The sequence below is a fragment of the Sinocyclocheilus grahami genome, unplaced genomic scaffold (genome assembly GCF_001515645.1).
Source record: "Sinocyclocheilus grahami isolate Dianchi unplaced genomic scaffold, SAMN03320097.WGS_v1.1 scaffold56.1, whole genome shotgun sequence".
In the NCBI taxonomy this organism is placed as follows: domain Eukaryota; kingdom Metazoa; phylum Chordata; class Actinopteri; order Cypriniformes; family Cyprinidae; genus Sinocyclocheilus; species Sinocyclocheilus grahami.
The window spans coordinates 2,019,597-2,039,999 of record NW_015505235.1 but is presented as its reverse complement, the minus strand read 5'-3'; the positions used below and the strand labels follow the sequence as shown (position 1 = coordinate 2,039,999).

General features: G+C 38.6%; 1 long non-coding RNA gene across 1 annotated transcript in view; it reads left to right on the top strand.

Moving 5' to 3' along the window:
- Window positions 1–10,829, top strand: part of LOC107584003 (uncharacterized) — a 22,313-nt gene extending 11,484 nt beyond the window's left edge. The window contains exon 3 of the long non-coding RNA XR_001609097.1: window positions 10,816–10,829. This is a non-coding gene — a long non-coding RNA (uncharacterized lncRNA). The remainder of the gene's footprint in view (window positions 1–10,815) is intronic.
- Window positions 10,830–20,403: the final 9,574 nt, after the last annotated feature.

The window sequence follows — 20,403 nt, the reverse complement described above, 5'->3', positions numbered from 1 at the left end:
CTCGCTCAAGGGACGAGGCCATGTAACCTTTTCACGATGATAATATATATTTTTAATCCAAATAGCTTGCTGAAATACTTATGCGGCCGCCTCATCTACGTCAGCCATGCTGATCATGACCTGTCTCGGTGACCCTGATCGCGCCTGACCTGCCTTCCGTTTCCACTATACGCCTTCCGTTTCCACTATACGCCTTCCGTTTCCACTACTCTCTCACACATACATACATTCTTCTCTTACATACACATATTTTCTTCAGACATACATGCATTCTATATATATGTACGTGAAAGGAGAATGTATGTGTGTGAGAGTGGAAATGTATGCATGTGAAAGGAGAATGTAAGTGTGTGAAAGCAAAAATATATGTATGTGAAAGGAGAATGTAAGTGTGTGAGAGTGCCAGAATGAATTATGGCTTGTACGGCCCCTCATAACCAGGCCTGGACTTCTCTCCTCCAACACTGTCGTCCCTCGCGCCGTTCCCACGGCTCTTGGCCCCGCCCCCGCCCCCCTCTCCTCACAGTTATGTTTTATTGGTTAGTAATAAATGCTACTAAAGGTGACTAAATGTTGTGATGTCGCTGTTGAGTGAAAGGGATTGGAAATATACTTCCAAAACTGGTCACAGACGGTCACTGTTGAGCTTGAAAGCACCAAGTGCCTACCATGTCTTTTTATTTTAGCTCTATTGCTGTGGTTTTCCCTTGAGCGCTTCAGTGATTAATGAGTGTTAGTGGTAATTATAGTGCAGTTTCAGTCTAGTGAATGAACCTGTGACATTTCTGCTGTCTGTTTAGGAGAACAAACACAGGCTGTGCACCGCTTCTCTTTTTTTTTCTATCTCCATTATTTAATTTTGAGCCTTAAAATACAGTCTGCAATGACTGGTCTTGTCCGGTATTTTGTTCTCTGTTCTCTATGTTGTTTGCTTGTACCTTTGTTGTTTTGGCTATTTGACTCTTTACATTTAAAACTTGTGCAAACAAGCAAAGAAATCTGAGCTATATTTGAGAAACCAAGGAAAAAGGAAGGGCAAAAAGACAAGAAAGAAATGACAAAAAGGTAAAAGAAAGGACAGGAAAAAATATATATATATGCACACACATACATATACATCCATACATACACTCATATACAATAAAAATAATGTCATAATGCAAAAAAAAGAACATATGCTTGATATTCATTACCAGATTATACTTTATTTGCTTTCCTTTGATTTTTAAGGTGAAATGTGCATGTTTTCAGGTTCACCATAGTGTTTCCATAGAGATGGTAATGACCTCGAGTAAGATAGATAGAACATGAGAGAAAGAGAGGGGAAATAAGAGTGATGAGGGTGTCTAAAGTTAATGAACTTTTTAAGTGCCGTACGTTAACTGCAGGTCAGTGGAGTCTGACGCCGTGGAGGGGGGATGCAGGAGAGCGCTGTAGCTTTGTGGGGGAGAAAAGGTCAAGGCCGGAACGGATGGAGAGGATGGCGAAGGTCAAATGCTGGGGAGGAAAAGACAAACAAGGAGAAAAAGAGACAGAGAGAAATGAAGACAAACAGAAAAAGAGACAGAGGGATGGGTTGAAGATGGCCACTAAATCAGGAGCAATCTGTGATTACAAAGACAGCAGCAGATTTAAAAGTTCCCACACAGTCTGTACTCGTGTTTTTCTTTTGTGTTTGTAGATAAAGGACTGTATCTGGACTGATTGTGGTGCAATTTCCTGTTTCCAAACATGCATGATCTGGCATGAATCAGATTCCCACTTTTTATCACAGATCCAAGTTTATTCCCAGCCGTATTTGAGTATTATACCAGAAGACAATTATCACACAAGCAAGTCAATCTGTTTATTTTATCAGCCCATATAGCTGCATATCAAACTACAGTTCAGCTCACTCAAGATTGGCTTTGTGCTAGTGTAGTAGATGCAGTAGATAAAAAGACATACTTAATCAAACCTCAAGGAAAAATAAGGACATGCAGGAAACACGACCGTTGTGTAGACCAGCACGAGCACAGTATGACAAACTATGGCATGCCATGATAAAAGCAAGCCAATGAGGTATAAGATATACCAAGTTAGAGTGGGAAAAACCATGCTGTGTGTACAGTATGTGATGTGCCTGTGGCTGGAGTGTGTGTGGTTTTATGCCTATAATTACATTTAATGACTGGAAGGGCCCATTTCTCCTCCGCCTGCTTAACCCAGTGATTTAGACAGGGGTCACCAGCACTCACCCGTTGATACTCACACACAAACGTTGTGTGATGGAGAGAGAGAGAGGGGTCGTGATCACTCGCAAACTCACTCACTCATGCTAGAGTTATTTTTGCACTAGTTTCCAGTGCTGTCGATATTTATCTGTGTTCACGTCTTTATCATAGCACTCTATAAGTTTCAGTTTACAGTGACGTTTGATGAGGTTGCTTTACGCTTCTTGTGGAGGAAAATTGTTCAAGGCAAGACATCCCAGGTGAATAGGGTAAAAATGTGACTAATAGATATCACCATACTTACCCTTTTGATTGAGTTTTCTTAAAAGTTATGTTTAAATATGCAAATTTTCCATTATCTAATTAAACGTACTGATTTGCATGCATTTCCAGAACAGGAATCTGAACATTTCATTTTGTTGACATTCAAGTTAAATGTTTTTACAGAGGGGAATTTGATCTCTCTATTTATCATTCAATAAATCACAAAAAAAAACAACTGTCAATCAGCATCAATCAATCAATCAATTCATTTTTGCTGCGTTTGTAGAAATAAAGTCAGACAAATGGTTTATGAAAAAAAAAACATCCAGAATATAAAAATAAATAAAATAAAATAAAATGTTGGATTTTAGTACTACTGAAGTAGAGATTTCTGGCTCAGTGCATGAGAAAAAAACTCATTTTGAGAATAATAATAATGGTAAAAGCATAAAAAATGCTGCATGTTAGTACTACTAAAGTAGAGATTTCTGGCTCAGTGCATGAGAAAAAAACTCATTTTGAGAATAATAATAATGGTAAAAGCATAAAAAATGCTGCATGTTAGTACTACTAAAGTAGAGATTTCTGGCTCAGTGCATGAGAAACCTCACTTTGAGAAAATGGCCTTTAAAGATATGTAATGTAATTGAAATCTACAAATGCAAATAGATAAAGTACAATAAAATAAACCCTCAAAATAATATTTTTTTATGTTTTCTTTCTACTAGTCTAAAACAATGTTATGAAAAGCCAAATATCCCAAAATCTCAAAATTATTGAACAGTGCATGAAAAAACATTGTTGTGCCTTGTTGTGTCTTGCCTTAAGAGGTTGCACAATTTATTATTTTGATGAAAGATTACAAAGAAAATCTTTGCATTAAGAATGTTTTCATATTGACTTTAACAAGAAACTTTAGGGCTTGGTTTGAAATTTGCAATAAAACATATAGGTTGTTATAAACATGTGTTTTCATTTATGCTTTCGGTCGTGCAATAACGTGAAATAAACACCACCCATGCAGTTTTACAGCATTCGCATGAATGTGCTTTGATGTCAGTTAACCCTAATGCAAACACACAAATCAGAGCAGCGAAGAGTGTCTGCACTGCTTACAACAGCTTTCATTTGCTAATGGGCTTCTGACCCAGAACCAGGGTCCACCTGTCTCCCCGGGCAACCAGACAGCAGGCGCTGATAAGGTTCTGCAGGCCTACAAGTGCAGTAGTTTCAGGCTGGAGCACTGATTCACCACACATGACCTGTGGAGACGCCGTCTGACTATGAGACTGAACTGAGCATCTGCTATGATTGTTTTGGGTTGTTTGTTGTTGTTGTTGTTATATCTATTACAGTCTAAATTGTGATAGATGTGGCATGGTTATGGCTCGATGTTTATTATGGTTTATGATGATTTTGTCAAAAGGTTCAATTGAATAGTTAACTCTTTCCCCTCCAGCATTTAAAAAAAAAATTTAGCCACTGTCAGCCTTTTTGATCATTTTCGCTAAAGTTTCATGCCTCCAAGAATATTTTGTTGTATGAATATCTGAAATGAAATTTGTCAAATAAAATTTTAAAAAATATTATTCTAGCTTTATGCATTCTTGTTTTTTTTAAATCAGCACTGTAACGTGGTGATTTAAAAAAAAAAAAAGATTTTTTTTTTAAAGCAATATTTTGAACAAAAAGCAGAGAAAATCACATTTTGTTCAGACTACATCCGGATCGGATTCAGAGCGATGATCAAGCATAGATGAAGTAGATCACTTCCATTAGCATCCCTAAAGCTTGCAAAGTCCTAAACCACTTCCTGGGTCGACATTTCATTCTGTAACATTTGATTTACATGCTGTTTAATGCTTAATTGCGGTATTTTATTACATATGCATCTGTACAAAAACAGGAAAGACGGAAAAAAATCCACTAATGGCAGAGAAAGGGTTAACAAGACAGATAAAAACTTTCTCAAAATTAGCAGGCTAGCTATTACGTTATATAATTGCACCCTTTCACCTCGCCACAGTTTTATTCCTGCTTTTTTGTTAATCCTCCTTTTTTTTAAAGGACTCTTTGACCTGGATGCTCTTTCTCTTGTCTGTCTGCTTGTCTCTTCATCTTATCTAAACTCTTTGAACCCTTATTATATTCTTTGGATTAGTGCAGTCAGCTGTGTTTGGGTGAGAGTGTGAGAAAATCAGGTTCAGTAGCGACGGAGTTCATCTCATCCCACACACACACTATCTCTTTCCAGGTTTTTTCCCTGAACTCTGGCATTCTGCCTATTAACCATCATTTCTGACTGCTCCGTGCCATTCATAACTTGTGAAGTGTCTCTGGGAGCGAGAATGTGCCCAGAGCGATGCTCTTGTGTCTTCCTTTTATTCACATAGTGCAAGAAAATGGGGAGGAAGGTCTGCATCCCACAAGTCATAAAGTTAAGTCACCTATACTCTTAAAAATCTTCATGAAACGGCTAAAAACACATCTCTTTCTTCTTTAATCGACCCTCTAACTCTAGCACTCTCTATTCTAATTCTATTTGATCTATTTTTCTTTTTTATTTAAATTTTTTTTTTGTAGTGATGCCATAGAAGAACCATTTTGGTTCACCAAAGAACCTTTCAGTCAGTTGAAAGAACCATTATTTTCTTAGTGTTAAGATCATTTGAATAATTTAAAGATGAATAATCTGAACCAAAGGTTGCATAGATGTTAAAGGTTACGGTGACCCAGTAGTGCACAAGCCGCAATACAACAAAATTAACACAACACATCTGAAACAATTCACAACACAGTGAAATTAGCACAACACAACAAAATTACACTACTGGGCCACCGTAAATCTTCATGAAACCATTTTTTTTTTTTTGAAGAGTGAACAGTCGTGCAGAGGTACACAGGTGTGTAAAGCAATAAAGGTTCTTTATTGGCATCCAAGGTTCCATGAAGAACCTTTAAAATCCATGGAATTTTTCTATTCCACAAAACATTCTTTATACTGGTAAAAAGGTTCTATAGATTGTTAAAATGTTCATACTAAGAAAAAATGGGGAGAAAAGTCCATAGGGTTTGATATGCCAACAGCTTCAGAATATCATCCACATTGTGATACATCTGTTAAAATTCATGCACAGTGCATCACTGTATCATAACTGGATTGTGGCTGAAGCTCTGTCTGTTGTGCAAGAAATGAAATTTGTCAAATAAAATTTTAAAAAATATTATTCTAGCTTTATGCATTCTTGTTTTTTTTAAATCAGCACTGTAACGTGGTGATTTAAAAAAAAAAAAAGATTTTTTTTTTAAAGCAATATTTTGAACAAAAAGCAGAGAAAATCACATTTTGTTCAGACTACATCCGGATCGGATTCAGAGCGATGATCAAGCATAGATGAAGTAGATCACTTCCATTAGCATCCCTAAAGCTTGCAAAGTCCTAAACCACTTCCTGGGTCGACATTTCATTCTGTAACATTTGATTTACATGCTGTTTAATGCTTAATTGCGGTATTTTATTACATATGCATCTGTACAAAAACAGGAAAGACGGAAAAAAATCCACTAATGGCAGAGAAAGGGTTAACAAGACAGATAAAAACTTTCTCAAAATTAGCAGGCTAGCTATTACGTTATATAATTGCACCCTTTCACCTCGCCACAGTTTTATTCCTGCTTTTTTGTTAATCCTCCTTTTTTTTAAAGGACTCTTTGACCTGGATGCTCTTTCTCTTGTCTGTCTGCTTGTCTCTTCATCTTATCTAAACTCTTTGAACCCTTATTATATTCTTTGGATTAGTGCAGTCAGCTGTGTTTGGGTGAGAGTGTGAGAAAATCAGGTTCAGTAGCGACGGAGTTCATCTCATCCCACACACACACTATCTCTTTCCAGGTTTTTTCCCTGAACTCTGGCATTCTGCCTATTAACCATCATTTCTGACTGCTCCGTGCCATTCATAACTTGTGAAGTGTCTCTGGGAGCGAGAATGTGCCCAGAGCGATGCTCTTGTGTCTTCCTTTTATTCACATAGTGCAAGAAAATGGGGAGGAAGGTCTGCATCCCACAAGTCATAAAGTTAAGTCACCTATACTCTTAAAAATCTTCATGAAACGGCTAAAAACACATCTCTTTCTTCTTTAATCGACCCTCTAACTCTAGCACTCTCTATTCTAATTCTATTTGATCTATTTTTCTTTTTTATTTAAATTTTTTTTTTGTAGTGATGCCATAGAAGAACCATTTTGGTTCACCAAAGAACCTTTCAGTCAGTTGAAAGAACCATTATTTTCTTAGTGTTAAGATCATTTGAATAATTTAAAGATGAATAATCTGAACCAAAGGTTGCATAGATGTTAAAGGTTACAGTGACCCAGTAGTGCACAAGCCGCAATACAACAAAATTAACACAACACATCTGAAACAATTCACAACACAGTGAAATTAGCACAACACAACAAAATTACACTACTGGGCCACCGTAAATCTTCATGAAACCATTTTTTTTTTTTGAAGAGTGAACAGTCGTGCAGAGGTACACAGGTGTGTAAAGCAATAAAGGTTCTTTATTGGCATCCAAGGTTCCATGAAGAACCTTTAAAATCCATGGAATTTTTCTATTCCACAAAACATTCTTTATACTGGTAAAAAGGTTCTATAGATTGTTAAAATGTTCATACTAAGAAAAAATGGGGAGAAAAGTCCATAGGGTTTGATATGCCAACAGCTTCAGAATATCATCCACATTGTGATACATCTGTTAAAATTCATGCACAGTGCATCACTGTATCATAACTGGATTGTGGCTGAAGCTCTGTCTGTTGTGCAAGAAACATCCAGGATGTCTGAACTGCAGGATCAATTTCAGCATCAGATCGCGTCATGGTCTGAATGCCTTTCTGCACTCCGTACAACCCTCAGATTCAGTGCTGTGAACTCTGACTTCTGTGCTGAGAAGCTTTGAAGTGAGGGCTACTTTAACGTGTAAAGAAAGCACATGTTCCTATTCAGGACATTAATATATGAGTTGTGAAGTTGTTTCTAGGAGAGAAACAACATGCGATGTGCAAAAGGGAGTGAAACTGTGACACCCGTTAGGACATTAATTATCACACACTGCACAGCACACATATCCCAGAGAAACGTTTACACTGACAGTGATTAAAATGATGCAGGTCACAAAGTCGCTGTACTGTTGGTTTTTCTAGTAGGATTTCTGACACTACTGCTGTATCCAACTGTATGAGGGTCATGTGAGTTCCTCTGTCCGCACAACAATTTATAGTCAGAAATGGTCATCAGTAGTAACTTATGGTTCCTATTAATTCTATTTCAAACGTTGGCACTGTCTAGCCATAGAATACAACACATTTTCGGTCTGAAACATCAGCGTGGTTGAGGTGGCTTCCGCACTGCTTGTTGAGCCTTTCTGTCTTTCATTTACATGGTAAATGTTGAAAACAGGTTTTGTGCAATTTTGTCAGCACTTCTCTATGGCATGTCAGCAGCACTGGTGTGGCGTGTGAGTACGGTGGCCGTGTGGTCAGAACCACTTCCAGTTGTGGTCGTGGGAGGATGCAGTTTTCTCGTAAACCCACTGTAGACACTCTCTAAACAAATATGTACACGCTTAACTGTGTGTCCGGTGGTTAAACATCTTTATCTGTCTCTGTAGATTAAGAATATTCCGATATTTTGGAATTCAGTACTATTTTGTTTATGCATGTTTTTATGTAAAACCAATTGCCATCCCCTAATTTGTCAGTAATAGATTTGAACTTGTTTCTAAATACACTGCAAAATTAGTTGTTTTTAGTTAGTATTTTTGGCTTTTTTTCAGTACACTCTAAAAAATGCTGGGTTAAATACAACCCAGTGCTGGGTAAAATAGGGACAAACCCAGCAATTAGGTTGTTTTGACCCAATGGTTGGGTTACTACCCAGAAGGTTGGGTTAACCAGTTAAGCTATGCGGACCCGGATACGGGTCCAAAGTCACGTTAAAAATGTGTATGCTTCATTTGCATAGCCTTCCTTATATGGTATCAGCCCATATATGGGTTCATTTGAAAGCTTGGAGTGTCTTCTTTACAAAGAATACCATTTCTTTTGGGACCTGAATGAAGGATATGCCTGAAAGGGAAGTTTGAGGTTTTTCGCACTGCTCTGTTATTTCAAGCATACAGAGCAGGTTGTTGATGGAGGTCTGTTTTTGTGTGTTTGTGTGCATGTGGTGGCGTGTTTGTGGTCGCGACTCACCTCTCTGGCTAACCGCCTAACAACCGTGATCTCTCTAGTGGCCTAAAGCGTCTGATATATAAAATCCCTCGTATGTCAATTGTTCACGGCAATGAGATTAAATGGAGACATTTTCATAAATCTCCTGCTTTGATTTTTCTCCTGAGGACTCTCACGTGTCTTCTCTAGCATTTCCAAAGAAAACTCAACCATGCCAAGACACTGAAGTCTGTGATCAAAGCCGGAGATTTAAATATGTCAAATTCCAGTCAAATTCTTTGGTAAATCAAATGATCTGACTTATGCGTCCACATTCATTTAACTTTCTTGTACTCCTGTTGTATGTCAACAATTGTCTATTTCTTGTTTCTTTTATGAATATTCTTTTTTTTTTTGTCTAATAGAAAGATCAAAAGAACACAGACTGGAAAAAGAGCAATGATGAGACCAGGCTGGAGGCAAAGAAGCATTAGATTAGAAAAAGGCAGACTTTGAGAAGAAGAGAGTCAAATAGTAACTTAAATGAAAGCATTGATGCGGCATTCTGTGGTATACTGTATCTAACTCCCAATCCTGGACTCTCTCCAGCTCTCTCTCTTCGATTACAAGTTCTCAATGACAGCTTTCACCTCATTCTCATTTGTCTTCCCACACAAACACGCACACACAGACCAGGACGTCCCACAGAACAAAGATTAAAAGCGGGCTAAGAGACGTATCCGTCACAGACCGCATGTGATTGCCTTTTTGTGGAGGCATAACCTCTGTAGTTATATTTCCCATCAAATCAGAATTCATTCTTGTGTTAAATTTGAGCTTTTAGCTTGTAGATCAGATGTGAGTAGGAGAAATCTGATTCTTGATCAGTGGCGCCAGAGGATTCTCCGATTTCAGTGTCAAAAGCAGGATGAGCTCTTCGCTGTTCCTGCCAAAGCGGGTGGTTTCCCACTGAAGAATCTCTCTGGTTCTTTCTGTTGGTCAGTTACTATCACCAAGACAATCAACTGACAGTCCGTTTACAGCAGATTACAGATTCGTAATGAATCAGGGTCTTGATTTCACTTTCATTCCAAATACAGCAAGAATAGCAACTCAGATAACCTCATGTTGTAGAGCTACGGTGAACTTTAACTCTGCAAGCGGTTGCGTTGTGGATTATTCAAGGCCTTTCTGACCACATGAACTTCTCCCACACAGCTTCCACATCCTGAATGTCTCCAGCACTGTTATGTGGTTTCCTGAATGGTCAATTGTCCACTTAGATCCAACTGTCATAAAATGCTTCTACAAAAATGAATCTCTCTAGTACGGAAAAAGAGGGCCCAATGACCATAACCTCTGTACAGTCTCTATCTTAAATGTATATTTCAGTCTAAAATGTTGTAATTTACTTACCCTCACGTAATTTCATTCCCATATTGCCTTTGTCTTCTTTGGAACGCAAAAAGAGAAATAATGAAGAATGCTAAAGCTGAAAACCTATTACATTTGGTGTTACTGACGTCAAACCTACCATTGCATGTTTGCAAGTTTGGCATGTTCCTCACACAAAGCGATTGTATGGTTTCAGAAGACACTTTTTGTTTTCCAAGGAAGAAAGAACGTAATACTGGCTTGGAAGGACATGAGTGTGATTTATAATACCAGAATTTTTATTTCTGGAACAACTGCTTTTTTCAAAGGTGCAGCGTGTACTTCTTCAGTTCCACTCTTTTACTTGGGTGGCAGATAATGAGGTAAGTGAGATGTTTGCTGACGTCTCTCCAAGGGTATCAGAAGGGATAGGGATGCCTCAGGGTCACTAGAACACATTAAGGGGCCGTTCACATAGAACGCATCTTTACATCTAAAAACGCGAGATGCTGCGCTCAAGAATGGTTTTTAAAAAAGTGCAGCACAGAATGCCGCCTCCTCCATGTTGCCGTCAAATAAACCAGTTGCCATGCCAGTTTGCTACTGTAAACAAAAGCTCACAACACTTGCCCCGCCTCCGGGGTCTTCTGATTGATCCACCGTTTTGGAACTGACATTGATGTGCGGTGCTGTGTGTAAAAATTGAAATTCTTTTAACTTGACACGGCGTCTTAAAAATGTGGTGCAATAGACTCAAGCCCAACGGTCATACAAGTCCATCTAGCATGCGTTTACTTAAAAAAAAAATTTAAGAACATTATTTTATTTGTCTAATAGAAGGATGAAAAGAACACAGACTGGGAAAAGAGCAATGATGAGACAAGGTTAGAGGCAAAGAAGCATGCGATCAGAAAAAGGGAGACTTTGAGAAGAAGAGAGTCAAATTGTGACTTAAATGAAAGCATTGATGTGGCATTCAGGCAGAACTGGAGTATACTGTATCTGACTCCCAATCCTGGACTCTCTCCAGCTCTCTCTCTTTGATTACGAGTTCTCAATGACAGCTTTCAACTCATTCTCATTTGTTTTCCCACACAAACACACACACAGACCAGGACATCCCACAGAACAAAGATTAAAAGAGGACTAAGAGACATATCCGTCACAGACCGCATGTGATTGTCTTTTTGTGGAGGCATAACCTCTGTAGTTATATTTCCCATCAAATCAGAATTCATTCTTGTGTTAAATTTGAGCTTTTAGCTTGTAGATCAGATGTGAGTCGGAGAAATCTGATTCTTGATCAGTGGCTCCGGAGGATTCTCTGATTTCAGTGTTTACAGCAGATTAGAGATTCATAATGAATTAGGGTCTTGATTTCACTTTCATTCCAAATACAGCAAGAATAGCAACTCCGATAACCTCATGTTGTAGAGCTATGCTGAACTTTAACTCTGCAAGCGATCGGTATTGTGGATTATTCAAGGCCTTTAGTAGTTGAGCAGTCCCCTTTTTGACCACATGAACTTCTCCCACACAGCTTCCACATCCTGAATGTCTCCAGCACTGTTATGTGGTTTCCTGAATGGTCAATTGTCCACTTAGATCCAACTGTCTTAAAATGCTTGTACAAAATTCTACAAATGGTAAAGGGAAGCCAATGACTATAACCTCTCCATAGTCTCTCTATCTTCTTCTTAAATGTATATTTCAGTGCAAAATTCTGTCATTTACGCGCCATCATGTCATTTCATACCCATATTGCCTTTCTGTCTTCTATGGAACACAAAAAGAGAAATAGTGAAGAATGTTAAAGCTGAGAAACTATTGCATTTGGTGTCGCTGATGTCACACCTACCATTGCATGTTTTGAATTTCGCCATGTTACTCCAACAAAGCGATGCATGGTTTCAGAAGACACTTCCCCTTTTGTTTTCCAAGAAAGTCATACTGGCTTGGAAGGACATGAGTGTGATTTATAATACCAGAATTTTTATTTCTGGAACAACTGCTTTTTTCAAAGGTGCAGCGTGTACTTCTTCAGTTCCACTCTTTTACTTGGGTGGCAGATAATGAGGTAAGTGAGATGTTTGCTGACGTCTCTCCAAGGGTATCAGAAGGGATAGGGATGCCTCAGGGTCACTAGAACACATTAAGGGGCCGTTCACATAGAACGCATCTTTACATCTAAAAACGCGAGATGCTGCGCTCAAGAATGGTTTTTAAAAAAGTGCAGCACAGAATGCCGCCTCCTCCATGTTGCCGTCAAATAAACCAGTTGCCATGCCAGTTTGCTACTGTAAACAAAAGCTCACAACACTTGCCCCGCCTCCGGGGTCTTCTGATTGATCCACCGTTTTGGAACTGACATTGATGTGCGGTGCTGTGTGTAAAAATTGAAATTCTTTTAACTTGACACGGCGTCTTAAAAATGTGGTGCAATAGACTCAAGCCCAACGGTCATACAAGTCCATCTAGCAATGCGTTTACTAAAAAAAAAAATTATAATAATTTGTAAAAGTAGCGCATTGGATTGAAAAAACACATTCTGGGTGAACGGCCTCTAAGATGTCATACATGTAGGTTGAGTCTAATGAAGAAATAAAGACAGACAAAGAAAAAAGAATAAGGTAGAGAACAACTTGAGAGATGGCATAAAGAGGCTATTCGAATGGTGAAATACAAACCAAGCACAGAGATTTTTGAGTTAAGATTAATCTTTTTCAGTAACACTTGCACAGATCCCAAAGGGAAAGGTGCTAAACTCATATATATGAGCAATGGTGTTTCTGGATATCATAACATACATGTTTCTCAGACTATTCCAGAGTACTGTAATTGTTAAAATGGCAACTGAGAAAATAAGAGTGCTTTTTTTGGCCTCCGTCCCAGCATGCGCTAATACACACAGAGCTGGTTTAACCCTGATCTTCTGCTTGATTTCTGCGTTCATGGTGATTCTGCTTCAAAAATATTTTTCTAGAGGAAGGCCAGACCATCACAAAACATCCATGTTTAATACCCTCTTCATCCTCTACTAGTCTTTGTCTGTGATCTGCTTCTATAAAACTGTTTGTTTTAAGATGTTTGTCTGAGAAGTCACACTACACAGATTTTTATGCCTTTCCTCAAGTCTTGAATCATTAAACATCTACGCTGTCCTCCACGGAAGACTGATTCGCTCTATGTTAAGAGTAAACTTGAATTTGGCTGGTTTGAGTTGGAAAGACTTGTGAGCTTTGGCTGTGAGTGCTCAGATGAGGAAGACGAGAAACCCATCAGTGCGATGACGGGCCACCTAGCACGAAGTTTCACCCCGTAAAAAGATCTGTCATTATAGCAGAGGATTTGCCCCAGGAGGTCTTCGCTTTCACTGCCACTCTGGTGCTGCGGAGACAGAAGCACTGCACTGTACACACACACAGAGGGGAAATTGGCCCCTGAAATGTGATACGCACTGAGGTAAGGGCCGTCTTTCTGCACACCCCTGCAATGAAACAAATATATGTCTATAAAATCAAAAACCTTCACACATGAAAACACTTCAAAAAAGTCCCACCTTCCCCATCAAACCGTCCATGTCTTGTTGATCTTTTAGGCTTCAGGCAAAGAAATTTCACAAAACCACTCAAATAATCAACCCTTGTCACACACAAACACAGATTACTAAAAGAAACGTCCTAAGACATTACTTTCAACCGTTCAAAAAAAATAGTCTCTCGCACACACTAACCCTTTCAACTGAATGTTAAAGCCTTATAAATACTTGCGAGTCTGTTAAAGAGCTTTGGCAATCACAGATGTTCTCTACAGTTTGACCATGTCATTGTATAATTTTTACAAAAGTATGTTTTTTTACAAGAAGAATAATGATCTTTTCCTTGCCAAGTCTTTAAGTATGTTAAAGAACACCTCTCCCTTAGTGCCAGAATGAAAACAAAAATCCTAAACTTGGAAAATAAGGAAAGAAAACATTTTTCAAGTTTAAGTCCACCGATGTTAATCTACTCTCCTGTCTGGTTTGCTTGTTAAACAAAATGGCAGATTTGGCATTATGTTTGATCAGATTGCCTGTTAATTAAACTCTGAATGGGGAATTAGTGTGCCATGTCTTCTAAATCCATAAGACATGAAGTTGTGTAAAGGCCCGTTCACACCAAGCATGATAACTATAAAGATGACAATATTAGCATCCACACCAGCGAATGATATCGTCTGTTTATTCTAAGTGCACGCCGTCTGCTGCTTTAAATTCTCGAGCTCGTTATAGCAGGATGGTTTCTGATTGGGTGTCAATGTTCTTATCGTTCATCAGCTGAAATTTATTTTTTCGTTTCGATAAAAACCTTTATCGTTATAGCTGTGGTGTGAACTCTGCTATTCTTTAATATTGAGATTGATTTTTAAAACTATATCTTTATCATTATCTTTATAGTTATCGTCCTTTGTGTGAACGGGCCTGAATTCCAGATTTTATGACACCGCTTGTAAGTCTTGTAAGTGATCTTGGCTTGGTCCTTTTTGGAGCTTGACAGCCCCTCAACTATATACTTTCATAATTTCATGTGTAAAAGAGCACTGTGAACATTCTCCAAAACATTTCAAAACATAATTCATAATTTCATGTGTAAAAGAGCACTGTGAACATTCTCCAAAACATTTCCTTCTTTGTCATTCACATTTGGAATGACATGGGGATGAGTACACGATGACAGAAATGTCATGTTTGGTTGAATTTTTCCTTTGATGTGTAAAATGACAAAGACTGGAAAAATGCTGGTATAATGGTGTGACCATGACACATGATGGAGTAACCAGACATGCCGTTTTCCACAGGATAAATTGTCATTGTGGCCAGGATGACATTTGTTTTCTTTTTAATCTTATGAGTAATACTGCTGAAGTTTACTTGAAGCTTATAACTTGTTTAATATCTGCCTGTCCATCATTCATAGTCTCAAGACTCGGTTACACTTTATGTACTTTATGTATTTTAGCTATGACCCAAACCAGTGAGGTTACTAGCTTTACCTTCCAGAAGACAACAGGGTATGTTTGTCTGCCAGAACTAACAAGACTCGTAAATCGTGGCTTGAATGTGGTTTTATCCACGGTCCACCCATACAGCCTTGATCTGCACCAAAAGGCACTTTGTAATGTATTCTGGTTAGTTGAATTCTGGTGCTGCATTTTTGGCACCGAAAAACCATGAACCTTATCTTCAAGACTTTTTTTCTTATCTCTCAATTCAAATGCACGTGAACTGGAGAGAAAGTTTATTTAAGCTTGTCTGAACAGCACAACAGCTGTAATTGGAGGCATCTGCTTTCAATGGAGATTTTCAAATGAGTTTTGAGTTCAGGTTTGTGCTTGATTTGTTTGCTGGTAATGGTGTGTTTTCTTGTGCATGTACAAAGAATGACCCTATCTTTTCAAAGTGGGTTTACCATGGCCTTCTGCCTGCCTGGGAAATGTCAATTACTGGTAAAAGCATTTAATATAAGAGCATGTAGTCTATACCCAGACACTCTTTCATGCACCAAACCACCCAACTCAGACTGTTAAACATCTAGTGTCTTCCAGGGTAGTTCTTTGGAAATGCCTAGATTGAGGTACTTGCATAATTTCCCAAAAACCTTATGAGTTCCCATAAAATACATCACGGTGTTCATGAAGACATGCCAGTAGACACGTAGTCCCATCCCACACAGAATGAGAGAAACATATGCACACTTTAAGACTCGCATGGAGCTTTTTTCATTAGCTGGAATGAAACATCTGCAGAACCTAACCTCATGGAGTGATAATGCTTGGAGGTTTGAGTGATTGGTACTCGTCTCCTTTGAAGGTATCCAGCAGATCGGTTAAAGTTACAGATTGAAAACTTCCTTGCGTAACGCCATCTGTAATGTAAAAGGTGATTTAAGTTTGAAGAGTTTACATCAAGGCCCGACTGCCGCCCCCTGCCAGTTTTTTCCAAACAGTTATATCCATAAAGATTCTTTGAAGTGCCATATGACTTGGTTTTGACATGCTAGGCCATACAGAGAGCTAAGATATATGTCATGTGTTTACTATATGTCAAGTTTCCGAAATATGTTCTAGTATGTTGTCCTCCCGATGCCAATCTCTTGTATTTCAGATCTGGTACACTGCAGGAACTGCACGGCCGAAAACACTCCGTAGCAATTTGTCAGTGTTTTTCGAAAATATTTACATTTCGAAGAATGCTCATTCCTCTTCTCTTAATATGTCTTAAATATGAAGGGGAGTGTGAGTTTTTATCAGGGTTCTGGGAAATGTGTTGATGTACGTGCAGCATAGGGCTATGCTCTTAAAGGTTGCGTCGGGTCGGGTAGACGTGCGCTAAACCGCCGCTGCGCACTTGCCACAGCTGGAGGGGTCGAGGGTCACTCGCTCTGCCAGCAAAATGGCAGTGATTTATTGGCCGTTTAAGTTTAATGACTGAATTCATCTGCTTTGTATCCTGTCCAAGAATCTGTCAGGGTTTTTCTGGATGTACTGGTCAGTGCAGACAAACACAGAAATGCTGAGGAGAGCTGACATGCCGGGGTTTCTCTGTTTGTCTAATACTCCTCACAAGTCTCTTCACTGACAAAATGACTGCTGACTTGTTTGGGCCACCTAAAGCGAGATCAGACATTTGTGACAAAGCAACCGTCAAATACAAAGGGTTATGTAAAGAAACATGCTTTGCATATCCGTATTTCAAGTTAAATATAAACACCTGAATTTTTTTCCATTATCTGGAGAACATGTGAGCAGTTCATGTCCATGCAAAAGTCACCCACATGATGCTGGAACGTTGCTGGTGGTTGAGAGGTTTTTTTAGTGTGTTGCTATGTGGTTTGCACAAGTCAAAAGAGTTTCAATGCAGGTGTATGTTTTTCACTCGCGTAACTTCCCACAAGGCTTAAATCAATCAAATTTCTTAGAAAATAACAATTAGCTTGAGAAACTTTTTATATGACAAACCCCTCAAGGAGAACCCCAAAAATATGTCATCTGGAGAAGTATCACAGACGTCATGAAAATACAAGGCATGTGTTTTAAGTTTAAGCTCTTCAACAGCAGAGAAAACAGCATTCTAATTTTGTTGCACTGACCTGTATTTTCAGATTGCAATTGCACAGAAAAATTGCTTGTAGTTTAGAACAAACCCCTACCCTAAGTAGTTTGCTGTTCACATGCACGTACACAGTCATACATTAATGAACATGTATATGTTTACACTTCTTGCACAATCAAATGGTGCAATGCAACCATTGCACACTTGTGATGCAAATTTCCCTGTAATACATTTTTATATTATTAAGTTGGTTTGAGAAAGTCAGTATCTTCTCCTAGAGGTCAGACCTTAAGACTGTTCAGAAGTTAGTCGCTAATCTTAATCTCTTCCTTTTTTTTTCTTTTTTTTTACTGATCCGGTTTACAGTTTTCGAAAACCAGACTATCAAAACCACCAAAATTCCCATACACTTTTATTGAAAACTTTTATACAATGAGACAATTTGATCCCAAAAACTTTTATGCAATGAGACAATTTTATCCCAAACACTTTTATATAATGAGACAGGTGTTTTTAAGCTATTTAATGCTATAGCAAAGCTTAACAACTCCCTCCTGAAAAAAAAAAACAGCTAAAACCAGCCTAAGATTAGGGAGTGGTGTATGCATACAGGACTCGCCCATACCTGAGTGAGTGCTAGTGAAGTGTAAGAGACTCTCTTTGTGAAGCACAGATCAAGAGATGAACACTAGATGGAACTAGAAAATTACCAATGAATATGATGACCGTGGAATCGAGTGGAACGGTTTTGAAAATAAAAATGCCACTCATTTTCTCAACAGAATAATAGATAAAACTTAATACAAGGATTGCACATTTAATCTCTCTTTTTTTTACATTTTAATGCCTGTGTAGAAAACGAACTGGAAAAAATGTTAAACCCAAGGCTGCTGGAAAAAGTCGATGGTCATTTTTGCGCTCTATTGAACGATATTGGGTCGTTTTTGGTGGCTTCCCATCTGTGGGTCAGTGTTTGTGTACTGAAGCTTTCTGGAACAGCAGTAGGAGTGTAAACTTCATTAGTTTTGTCCTTACTGAGTTTGCAGTATTTTTGACAGGTGGCAGTGTAGCTCATATCTGTCTGTTATTTTTCAATTAAAATCTGACGCATGAACCACACCAACAAAAAACAAACGTTTCTTCCATTACCTCCTACATCAACACCTCGCTTTTTAACTCATTCTGTGCAGCTCTCATCTTTGTCTTTTTCTGTCTTTACACAACTCTTTCCTGTTTTATTTGAGTGTATCCACCTCTCTTTCTTTCTCTGAAACTTCCTCCCACTCTTTCACCTTGCACTCAAGGTTTCCTCTCGCACTCAGACTAAACAGCCCTTACTGAGGTGTGTGTCTGTCTGAGTGTGTGCTGAGAGCGAGCGCTGGTGCTTTTCTGCAGCTGCTGAGACTTGCTAATTGGTGACTATCACCAAGATATGCAATCGGGCTGTCTATCTAATGTATTTCACATCATAAATTATCTTAGTAATCTTACTCCAAGTGGCTTTCGCTGCATGGTCAGTGATATGGGAGCGGAGTCCAATTTTGCCAGATATGTGCAGAAAAACAAGCAACCTAGTCTGACAAAAAAGCCCTTAAAGGGGTCATATGATGCTTTTTTAAAGATCATTATTTGGTGTAACAGAATATGTTGATATGCTTTAATGTACACACACACACACACACGATGCGCAAAACTCCTAATTTAAACAGTCAATAGCAAATACTTAAACTAATAACAAAACAGTAGCTGATTCAGAAGCGCCAGATTGTCATAGCAAAGTCAGAATTAGCTCCTCTCCTAGGTTCACGAAACGGTCATCCATAAAATGCATTGCTGTTCTGTTGTAAGTAATTTTAAAGATTCCTAAATGCATCTACTTCCGGAAGGCCAAATAAAGTGCTTTTGCTTTCGTCTAGAAACACACAGCGTCTCCCTGACATGCTGCTTCAACACTAACTGCGGTTACTGAAACCACACCTTCTTTCTTTGCGTGATCATTTAGGCGGCATTATGCAAATATTTCCACATAGTGAGGTAGATATGTGGGGGCGTGTTAGAACGAGCCGTTTTAGGGGGGCGTGGCAGAGTCTTAACTTTGATAAAGAATATCTCTTTGGTTTTGAGACTTTAGTCTTTGCAACTTCAGGGATCTTATCTATGCACAATCAGCTTGTAACACCCCAAAGAGAAAGGCAAACTTGAAATCGCATCATATGACCCCTTTAAAATAAACGCCTTGCTTCACAAAAACAACTCCAGTTGTTTGTTATTCAATGGATGTGTGGTTTATGCTTTAAGGGGAATTGCTTGACCTTCCTTGATCTGATTTATTTTAGTATAAACCTAAAGCAATCAAAAATGCGACTTATAAACCCAAAAATGGAAACTCATGTATGTCCATTATTATAAGAGACTTTTAAATAAAAAACAAGCCAAACATGGCTTGTATTAAGCGGACATGGCAACACGGACAAGCCACTTGCACGTGCTATACGTTTAGTGACAGGCAGATGGCGCCAATGCAATTTGCAGTAAACCAAATGAGTGAGGAAATATTATTTTAAAAAAGAGATAAACATAGGCCCTATTAGACGCTTTTATGAGGAATGTATGTAATGACACGGATTTAGTTTGAAAGCACTTATCCATGAAAATCTATCCAGAATTTACTCGATTCATAGATGCCTACGTGTGAAATAGCCACATGCTAAAAAAAACTAAGTACTGAACAAATACTATCCCTTAATCCGTAATACGCATATAAAACGACACTTTTAACTCGTTTTGATAAAATACCTATTTTCTTCTGAATCTGTGTGTCTATTTAAACGCGATGTCGTCTTGTAAATCCTCGATCAGTGGTGTTGTGGAGTACCGGACTGACCGCGGCTCACATGTCGGGTGCGCACTCACACACCTGTACGTGGTGATGGACACACACACACACACACACACTTACACATGTGATCACGCCCTCATTACCTAGCACTCTTTCCGTTTTCCACGCAACCTTGCAGATGACCGAGATGTGTGATGTGATGCGGATGATATTCAAACTGGGATTACGCACATACTGTAGACCGCTACGCTTCTGCGCGTACCTACAACCCAGCATTACGCAGCGGGTATTACGTATTATGATTAATTCATATAAACTTATATACATTATATATTTATTACATTGTACAATATAATAAATTATATAAAGATTATGCCCTATTTCAATCTAGCATCTTACAAAAACGGTAG